This window comes from Oryza glaberrima, chromosome 1, assembly GCF_000147395.1.
Source record: "Oryza glaberrima chromosome 1, OglaRS2, whole genome shotgun sequence".
Classification (NCBI taxonomy): domain Eukaryota; kingdom Viridiplantae; phylum Streptophyta; class Magnoliopsida; order Poales; family Poaceae; genus Oryza; species Oryza glaberrima.
The window spans coordinates 90,952-101,501 of NC_068326.1; positions in this window are offsets into that span (position 1 = coordinate 90,952).

Here is a 10,550-nt window from a genome sequence, read left to right on the forward strand (position 1 = left end):
CCGTAAACCGGATATAAAGGGTATTGGGGTACGCTGGTACGAGGACCTACATAATACGACATCAAGCAGACAGAAAACAAAGATTATATTGGTTCAGGCCCCTTGATAGGTAATAGCCCTAATCCAGTTGATATGGGATTATATGATGGAAACCACAGATTACAGAAGGAAAAGCAGAACTCGATGATACCGATGAGATCGTAGTCGAGTTGATTCGACTAGATCACCCGGCGATTTGGCTCCTGTAGGCTTCAACTCCGTAGGCTGTGGTGGATGTGCTGACTATGAGATTTGATCCCTTAGGTCCTCCCAGGGGTCCCTTTTATATCGCAGGTCAACTGGTCTCCAAGTAGGACTCGGAGACATCGAACTCGACACGATACAATAACGACCCAGTTCTGTCCGAGTAGGACTCCTTCCATCTGTGAACTCCATGATGAATTTCCTTAACGTATGCCGAAAACGTCCGTATACGCGTATGTATACCATATCGATGTGTTACGTATATCGAAGGGTAGAGGGTATACCTTACCTGTAACCCTGACAGTAGCCCCCGACTTCTGCTTAAATAAACTCGTGTAACCGATCGTGACTTCTGATGTCGAGGTTGTTGTCGTTCTCGGTGTGAGGACCGAGGGATAAGAAGTGATCGACAACACCCAGTGAAGCTCAATGGTCATGAGTGAATTTAAATTGAAGTCCGAAAAACTGCCACGCGTAACGGACCCAGAAATTTCCGGCGGCAATCTCTCTCCTTTCCTTGGAATTCGCACCGTCGGAAATGCGACTATTTAAGGGAGTTTTGGGTATCCAATTTGAAGTCCACCGGTTGTGAAAAAACTCTCCAGCCTCCAAGCGTTCCTTGTCTTCTCCGCTTCCGCAAAAACCCTAGCTAGCTCATCTCGGTCCTTTCTCCGGCGATCCCCGGCGGCAATGGACCTTGACAAGTCTACCTCCACCAGCGCGTCGCTGGAGAAGCTACAGTAGGATGGCGCCCTTCCCGGTCGCGGGACCATGCAGGGAGAAGCAGGAGGTACTGAACCCTAGCCTGTCCTGGGTCGCATGGTTGCGATCGAGGACTATATTCTTTGTGGTTTTCTTCCTCCGCCTTCTAAATTTCTTCTCTTGGTCTTGAATTTCTACGGTCTTTCCTTGCTCCATTTGAACCCCAATTCCATCGCCTTCCTCAGTATCTTTTCGCATCTTTGTGAGGCCTACATTGGGGTAGAGCCGTTTCTTGACCTCTTCCGCTTTTACTATGAGTTGCGCTGGATGGAACCTAAAAATGTGTCCGGGTGTGTCGGTTTCCGGCTTCGGGATGGCCTGAAGTCGCGATACATCCCCTTCCAGTGCCCCTCATCTCGCAGCAAATGGCGGGGGAGGTGGTTCTATCTTCAGATAGAAGATTCGGATCCGGTCTTCATTGTTCCAACGGAGCAACCAGACAAGATTTCACCTTGAACCGCCAAACCCGCCTTGACCCCGTCCCTCCAATTTTTATCGATACCATTGATGACCTCCGAGTACGGGGGTTGTCGGGGTATGAAGTTGCTGCCGACTTCATTGGTAGGCGGATCCAGCTGCTCCAGGCTCGAGCCCACCCAGCCTTTGACTATTCTGGGCCAGAGGACGCGACCCGGGTTTCTCCTCGGGGTATTTTTCTTCTAGTTAAATTGACTCCCTTATGTGCGTGTTCCTCCTGACTTATCGGATTCTGGTCTCGATCTACAGGCTTGAACAACGCAACCGTGGAGCGCCGCGTCGGCCAATTGATGGTCAGCGGCCCGACAACGGCGAGCGACGTCCCCGTCCCCCTTTGCGAGAGAGGGGCAGCCGAACGCGAAGCTGCCATCAATGTAAGTGTACTCAGTGGCCCTTTTGCATTTTTCTTCCGGGATTGCATTGTGACTTTATGAAGCGTAGGCTCTCCCTCTGACTGATATCATCGGGCCGCTCGTGGACCATCAGGTGGCGGCGTCGCTGAAAGAGAAAGTCGCCAAGGAGGCGTCTGACGCTGCTGCCACAACGAGTGGCGGCAACGTTCTGAAAAAGGGGAGGAAATTCTCCTCTGTGATCGGACATCGTCGGAAGACACCCACCCCCACGGTAAGTTCTCCTTGTCCTTCATCGCGTAGTCGGGAAACTTCCTCCTCATATCATGCCCGTTATACTCCAGGCCTCGGATGCGTCCCCCCGCCTCCACGACGGCAGCGGCTTGTTACGCTTGGTGAGAAGTAAGTGGGTGAACTTTGAGGTTTTATCACTTCATCGAGCTCTTGCAGCATGACTCAATTGTAGCCTTTCACAGGGCGGCGCGGGCGAAAGCGGCGCAAGATGGGTCCGGAGGGACTTCCAGCACGTCCCCTGCTGTGGCCTCGACAGATGTCGTGGTCGTACCCAGGAGCCGCGAGGTGACGCCGAGTGGCCTAGCCAGCGATCTCGCGGTTGGTCGGGGTCCGCCGACTGCCGTCCTCACATGGGAGGAGCTCCAGGTCGAGATGGGGAACCTCCTCGAGGCTGGTGCTCGCGGTGTTAGCCGCGAGATCGCGGAGGCGAGGGCGGCGGCGGCGTCGTCGGCGAATGAGCGCACCGACCGGCTAGCGCGTGATCTGGCGGAGGTTCGCGAGGACCTCCAGAAGATGAGGGAACTGGTGGCCGGCAACGAGCGACAACGGCAGGGGCTCGAGCACCGCATGTCGGAGCTCGAGAACAACTTGTCGGAAATCCGTGGCTCGTTGCGGGTGACCTATACTGGTCTGCACCAGCTCGCCGGGGAGTGCGGTATCAAGTCCACCATCCCGGCGAATCTCGATGAGTTCTCGCTGACGACTTCACTTGCGGAGCTGGCGACGGCGATGGAGGCGATCCCCTCCAAGCACGCGGCCAGGATCGGAGAGGAGACGTCCAACGAGATCTATACCGGGGCGTGCCATGTCCTTGCGTGTGTGAGGCTGGCGCACCCTGAACTCGATCTGCGGAAGATCTTGGATCAGGGGGCGGCTAGCGACACGCGCAAGGATGTGATGGAAGAAGTCGGCGATCTGGGGGAGTCTGTCCTCCCGCTTTTTGAAGAGTAGGATTTTGGCTCTTTTGTACTCTTTAGTCATGCTTTGTAAAACTCTCATTGGTTCCAACTGCCTTTGTGTGTGCAGTCATCACCTTGGCTTTCTTCAGCATTTTGATCTTAAGTACTTTGTTGTCGTCTGTAGAGATGTTGATGTCGAGGATGTCCAGCAGCGCAGGCAGCCTGAGCTGCCAGTGATCGTTCTGATACTTGCGTTCGAGCCACATGTGCCGGATGGCGACGTAGCTAAAAATTCGCCTGTGGAAACGGGTATGGCGACGACTTGGTTGGTTGTCTTTGTTTTCATCTGCTTTACTCTTCCGTCTGGATCGACTTGATCTGTTGTATTCTCGGGAGAGAAGAGCAGTTTGACTTAGTCGTTTCCATGCTGAGTAGACCTCGAGAGTGTGCTTGCTAACCAGGATCGTCGCATCCAGTATTAGAGGACGAAGTTTGAGGTCACGGAACTCGAGAGGACTATGCTGGAAGTAAAGAAGGACCAGGCCGTGGAGACACTCCGGGGTCGCGAGGTGTGGTTCAACTCGTATCTGAAGAGTTGCTGCACCTCCATGTCAAGAGTCTGTAGAAAGCTCCGAGTACCCCGTGGGGATCCCGAGGAATCGGCAGCTGGATACATCTCATGGCTGAATGGGGCCTGCGCCCAGCTCGAAGGCATCGACTAGCGTATCGACGAGGCCCTGAAGCAGGAGTGTTGTCGATCGAGCCGATATGCCGGGGGGCATGTGTTGGCTTGCATACGACATCATCGCCCGCAGCTGTACCTCGAGTTCCTCCACGAAGGGTATTCTCGTTCTTGAAGAACTTCTACAGAGATAGATGACCTGGCGAGGTCGATGGCGCCGCTGGCGGAGAAGATCTTCCAGTCCATGGACTGGTGTTGGCCTTCCTGGTAGTCTCCGTGTCCTGTGACAAATGTCTTAGGAAAAAGTGTAATATAATTTTGGATTTTTGTGGAATTGTAATAAGTACTTGTGAAATAGAAAAGAAATCTATCTAACTAAGCTTTCTTACTCTGGATGTAGCGTGTATGAGTGTCTTCTCACTTCGCGACTTCGATCAGTCGTTTGAGTTATACACTCTCCCTAGCCCCCAGCCTTATCATCGGAGAATTCATCTCGGAAGATAAGGCTCTTAGACCTTTGACCTGCCTCGGTTGAACAAGCACTGATCCTAGCCCCCAGTCGTGAAGTTGGAAAATTAATTTCCGATTACACGGCTTGGTTAATACGCACGGCGAGAACTCTTACACGACCAGATCTTACATGGTCTTTCGTCTCTACAGGATCCGACAAGGCCTTATCGGCTCTGGGCGTCCCTAGCCGAAGTTCCCTTAGGTTCCTCGGAGGCCTTGTCAAGACGGCATAAAGGGACATGAGGATAGGTTTCAACGCTAGGTGTCATCTGGGTAAGGGATCATCGGGAAGGAACACTTTGATTGTAGTCTGTACCTGAAAATAGGCTTTATTGAAGCTGTAAGATGTCTTACAAGTATGGATACTATTGATTTATGCATAGAATTTACGTAATTGATTAATGTTCCAGGAATTTGCCAACTCGCGACCATCGCCGTCTGCAATTTTGAATGCGCCTGGCTGCAGAACTTGTGTGATCGTGTACGGTCCTTCCCATTTGGGTGAGAGCTTGTTTCGCCCTGCTTGACTTTGAACCCGTCGGAGGACGTAGTCGCCGATCAAAAGTGTGCGTGCTCGGATGCGTTTCTCGTGGTAGCGGCGAAGGGCCTGTTGGTAGCTGGCTGCTCGAACAACAACTCGTTCGCGATGTTCTTCGAGTAGATTCACATCGTCATTTCGCTGCTCCTCTTGATTCTCATCGGAGTACTTATGTGCTCTTGTACTTTGGTATCATAGCTCGGTGGGGAGCATAGCCTCTGAGCCGTACACGAGGAAGAAGGGTGTCTCCTTGTTAGACGTTGTCGGTGTGGTACGCACGGCCCATAGTACTGATGGAAGTTCTTCGACCCACTTCTTCTCATGTGACATGAGCCTATCGTAGACGCGGGTCTTGATTCCTTGTAGTACTATGCCGTTTGCCCTCTCGACTTGTCCATTGCTCTGAGGGTGAGAAACCGAGGTGAAGCAGATCATGACTCCCAGCCTGATGCAGTAGTCCTGGAAATCGGCACTGATGAACTGGGAGCCGTTGTCCGTTATGATACGGTGGGGCAATCCGAATCTGCAGAATATCCCTTTGATGAATTTGATGGCGTTGTCGGCCTTGATTTCCCCCGTGGGTGTCGCTTCAATCCACTTAGTGAATTTATCAATCGCCACGAATAGGAACTTGTAGCCGCCCTGTCCTCGTGGGAATGGGCCGAGTATATCTAGCCCCCAGCACGAGAACGGCCAAGTGAGAGGGATGGTCTAGAGTGCTTGCGCTGGTAGCCTTGTGTGTTTACTATGGAATTGACAGGCTTCACACCGCTGAACCATGTCGCAGGCGTCTTTGAGGGCGGTTGGCCAGAAGAACCCTTGTCGAAAAGTTTTTCCGACTAATGTCCGACCGGCGGCATGTGACCCACAGATCCCTTCATGTATGTCAAGAGGAGATGTCTGCCGTCGTCGGACGCGACGCATTTTAGGAGTACCCCGTTTGGCGCCTTCTTGTATAGATCGTTGCCTATCATACAGTAGACTTTTGCTTTACGGGATATTTTCTCAGCTTCTGCGTCGTCCTCGGGCAACTCTTTGCTGCCTATGAATTTGATGAGTGGGGTGTGCCAGTCGTCTGTGGTCTCGATGTCGGCAACGGCGCGCTCTACCTCTGTAGCCCCTGAGCTGTTGTTGAGGGAGACCGGGCTATCTTCGCCGCTTGCGTCTTTCACTGATGGCCTTGTCAAGACGTCCAGAAAGGTGCTAGGTTCGAGTGGCTCTCATCTGGACGCACGCCGTGCTAGATCATCCAGTTCGATGTTGTCCTTGCGGTATACATGTCGGACCTCGATCCCATCGAACCTTTTTTCCAGCTTCCTGACTTCTGCGAGATACTTAGATAACTCGGGGCTAGAGCATTTGTAATCTTTATGCATTTGGTTCGCGACTAGTTCGGAATCCCCTTTCATGATTAGTCGCCTAACTCCGAGTGCAGCTGCTGCTCTTATCCCGGCGAGTAGTCCTTCGTACTCGGCTGTGTTGTTGGTCGCCCTGAAGTTGAGGTGAATTGCATGCTTGAACTGATCTCCCGAAGGTGATGTCAAGATGAATCATGCCCCTGCTCCTTGGCTGTTGAGTGCGCCGTCGAACGCCATTGTCCACATTTCGTTGTCGATTTGGTTGTCTGACCTGTTATCAGGCTTAGTCCAATCGGCTACGAAGTCGGCAAGTACCTGGGACTTGATGGTTGTTCGTGGCACAAAGCGGACATCAAATTGGCTTAGCTCGACTACCTATTTCGCAATGCGGCCGACAACGTCTTTGTTTCTCACTACTTCACCGAGAGGGAAGGAGGATACAACTGTGACCCTGTGGGCTTGGAAGTAGTGGCATAGCTTTCTTGATGTCATGATTACCGCGTAGAGCAGTTTTTGGATCTGTGGATATCTTGTCTTTGTGTCGTGGAGAGCTTCACTGACGTAGTAGACTGGTCGTTGCACTTTCTCTCTCTCGACAACAATGACAGTGCTAACGAAATATGGCGTGGCGGCAATATAGAGAAATAATTCTTCATTAGGTTGGGGGGCAACAAGTACAGGTGGATTTGATAGGTAGAGCTTGAGTGCAATGAATGCCTCTTCGGCTTCCTGTGTCCATACAAATTTGTCTTGCTTCTTCAGCAGAGTAAAGAAGGGTTGTCCTCGCTCTCCCATCCTAGTGACGAACCTGCTTAGTGCCGCCATGTATCCGGTTAGCTTCTGTATTTCCTTGAGTCTTGTAGGCGACTTCATGTTTTCGATTGCCTTGATCTTCTCGGGATTTGCTTCTATTCCTCTGCCAGAGACGAGGAAACCGAGCAGCTTTCCCGCTGGTACTCCGAACGTGCACTTCTCTGGATTGAGCATGAGGCGATATCATCGGAGGTTGTCGAACGTTTCCCGCAGATCATCAATCAATGAGTCGCTTGTCTTGGTCTTAACAACAATGTCGTCGACGTAGGCCTCAACATTGTTTCCGAGTTGGCCGCTAAGTGCGCCTTGGACCGTGCGCTGGAAAGTGTTTCCTGCGGTTATTAGTCCGAACGGCATCTTAACGTAGCAGAATACCCCGAATGGCGTGATGAATGCTGTCTTCTTCTCGTCCTCTTTCGCCATGCTGACTTGGTGGTAGCCGGAGTAAGCGTCGAGAAAGCTCAACAACTCACAACCGGCTGTTGAGTCCACCAGTTGGTCTATTCGAGGAAGAGGGAAGTGATCCTTGGGACACGCCTTGTTGAGGTCGGTGAAATCGACACACATTCTCCATTTCCCGTTGGCCTTCCGCACCATGGCTGGGTTGGCTAGCCACTCTGGATGGAGTACCTCTCTCATGAAACCAGCTTTGAGAAGCTTGTCGAGCTCTTCTCGTATAGCTTGTTTTCGATCTGGTGCAAATCTCCGCAGTTTTTGCTTTACTGGCTTGGCATTGGGTCGCACCATGATTTTGTGCTCAATCACCTCCCTGGGTACCCCCGGCATGTCGGACGGCCGCCAAGCGAACACGTCAGCATTGTCGCGGAGGAAAATGATGAGCGCGAGTTCCTATTTCTCACCTAGTGATGCCCCGATCTTGACTGTCTTGTCGGGGTTGGCATTGGAGAGTGGAACGATCTTGATTGCACCGTCCAGTTTCGGCGTCTTGTTTGTTTTGCTCACTTTCTTGGGTGGTTCAGCTGTGGCGGGTGGGCTGGGCGTGTGCTCGACCATGTCGAGGCTTCGCTTGTCGCATTACACTGCCAGCTTAGCATTCCCTTGAATAGTGATTGTTCCCTTCGGTCCCGGCATCTTGAGCACTTGATACGCGTAGTGAGATGCGGCCACGAACTTCGTGAGTGCAGTTCTCCCAATGATAGCATTGTATGTTGTATCGACTTCAGCGACATCAAAGGTGATCTGCTCCGTTCGGAAGTTATTTGCTTGGCCGAAAGTCACAGGCAACGTAATTTTGCCCAATGGTTTGGACGATGGCTGAGGAGTGATTCCATGGAAGGGTTGATCGGTGGGTGTCAACTCGCTTTGTGGGATCCCCATCGCGTCCAAGGTGCTGGCGAAGAGAAGGTTGATTGAGCTGCCATCGTCGATCAGAACTCGCGCGACCTTGATATTCCGAATAGTGGGTTCGACCACGATCAGATATCGCCCTGGGATGACAGCAATCTTGGGATGGTCCTCTTCTGAGAATTCTATCTTCTGCTCAGACCACTTCATCTTGGGCGCAGCTCCCTGCCACGTCGAACAGACTTCACGTTCCACTTTCTTGTATTCTCGCTTTGAGGAGTATGCCGTGGAACCTCCGAAGATGTGCGAGACATGGAGATCAGAGTCTGGGTATGCTGAGCCCGATTCCTGAGTAGCCGCCTCAGCGTCCTTCTCGACCACGCGTACTCACTTGCCTTTTTCCAATGCCATGTATTTTGCGAGCGACTTTTTGAAGACGAGGCAATCTTCTAGAGAGTGTCTCTCTGACTTGTGTATAGGGCACCATGTTTTCTTCGCGTCGCTGCCTTGTGGGTCTGGGCGCTTGGTAAGGTCCACGTATTCTGTTGCGAGAACTTCAGCTTGAGCTTTCCTTTTCCCACTCTTGCGATTTTTCTTCTTGCTTGACTCGGGTGCGTCCTTGGCTGGTTTCTTCTCTCCTCCGGTCTTCGGTTTGTCGTTCTTGCGTCTCAGTGCGTCGTCCGCATGAGCGCAACGATCGACAATTTCGAATAATCTCCGAGTAGTCGTGATGCGCCTTGTTGCCAACTCCTAGGTAGTATAGCGATCTCTGACACCGGACTTGAAAGCGCGGATTACAGAAGCGTCGGTGATTTTGGGGATCGTATTTCTGCACTCATTAAAGCGCCGAACATAATTCCTCAAGGATTCACCCGGGTTCTGTGTCAACGCATGTAGGTCGTCTTCGATCGCGTGGCGCTTGTAAGTTCCTTGGAAGTTGGCGACGAACTGTTGCCACAGGTCTGCCCACGAAGAAATCGAGTAGGGGGGAAGATGCATCAGCCATGAACGCGCGGAGCCTTTCAATGCGGTTGGCAAGTAATTCGCCAACGCGTTGTCGTCCGCTCCGGCAGCGTAGAGTACCGTGGAGTAAACCTGAAGGAATTCTTCTGGGTCGGTACTCCCATCGTACTTCTCTATTGCTCCTGGTCAGAATCTCTCAGGCCATTGGACATCACGCAGTGAACGACTGAAAGCTCTTCACCCAGCGCTGGGGTGATGGGTTGTCGGCGGTCGTACGTCCTTCGTGGATGCCTATCTGATGATGAGGATAAGGAAGATGACGACGATGACAATGGGTCACTTGGTTCCGGTGTACGATTACGAGGACGTCGGTCAGGTTCTCGAGAATCCTGTCGTCGTCTCCCGTTGTTGTCTCGGCGCCGATCTCCATTGTCGTTGTCGTTATGGCGGCGTCCTCGACCAGTATCGCCCAGCACCCGCCGTTCGCGATCGTCGTGATCGTGGCGGTTGTGGCGGTTATCACGGTCTCGGTCTTCGCTCAAACGGCCTCCTCATTCTTCGTTATCGTGACACCGTGAAGAGACGCGATGTCGGAAATGGTTCTCGTTGTCTCGTGCGCGTCGCGCCTCTCGGCGGCCATTCAGGTGATCGCGGAGATCGCCGGTGCCGCGAGGTGGACGGGTGGCTTGATGAGGCGATTCCCGCTGTTCAGGGTTTTCACCATTAGCATCGCCAGTTGGTGGCTGTTCCGGGTGCGCTGCAGCAGCGGCCTCCTCGAACGCGTTGCTGAGGTTGGTCACTGATTCCCGTAACCGTTCTGTCCATCGTGCGAGATCGTCGTTCAGAACAGGATCGTAAGGGGTTTCCCTCAGTATTGCGTTGACGGTCCTGATGTGCTGGGCCGATGTAGTCACTTGATTCTCCGCTTCCGCATTAGTGCGCGCTGATGTGCCGGTCTCGTCGATAGCCAATACCTCGCGCGGCGTACTTGTTGACGATGAGCCATAGTCTTCGAGCAGATGCAAGACTGATGGTTCTTGGGGATCGATATCGACTACCCCAACGAATCGATCTGAAATCACCGTCGCTCCTTGTTCCTTGTCCTCATCCCTGAGGGGGATGTGTGACTGCTGGATCTTAGGAGGTGACGTCTTCATGGCGCTGAGAAAGACCTTGCAGCCTGAGAGGTCGTGATTCTTTGTCTTGTGAATAGGACAATAGACATTACGAGTTGGAGAAGTATGCTGAATTCCACGCTCTTTGCAGGCACGAATTTCAGCGTGTACGTTGAGAAAAACCCAACAGACTTGCAAGGTGTGTTTTCTGGTTTTGTGGATAGGACACCAGGACCTTGTC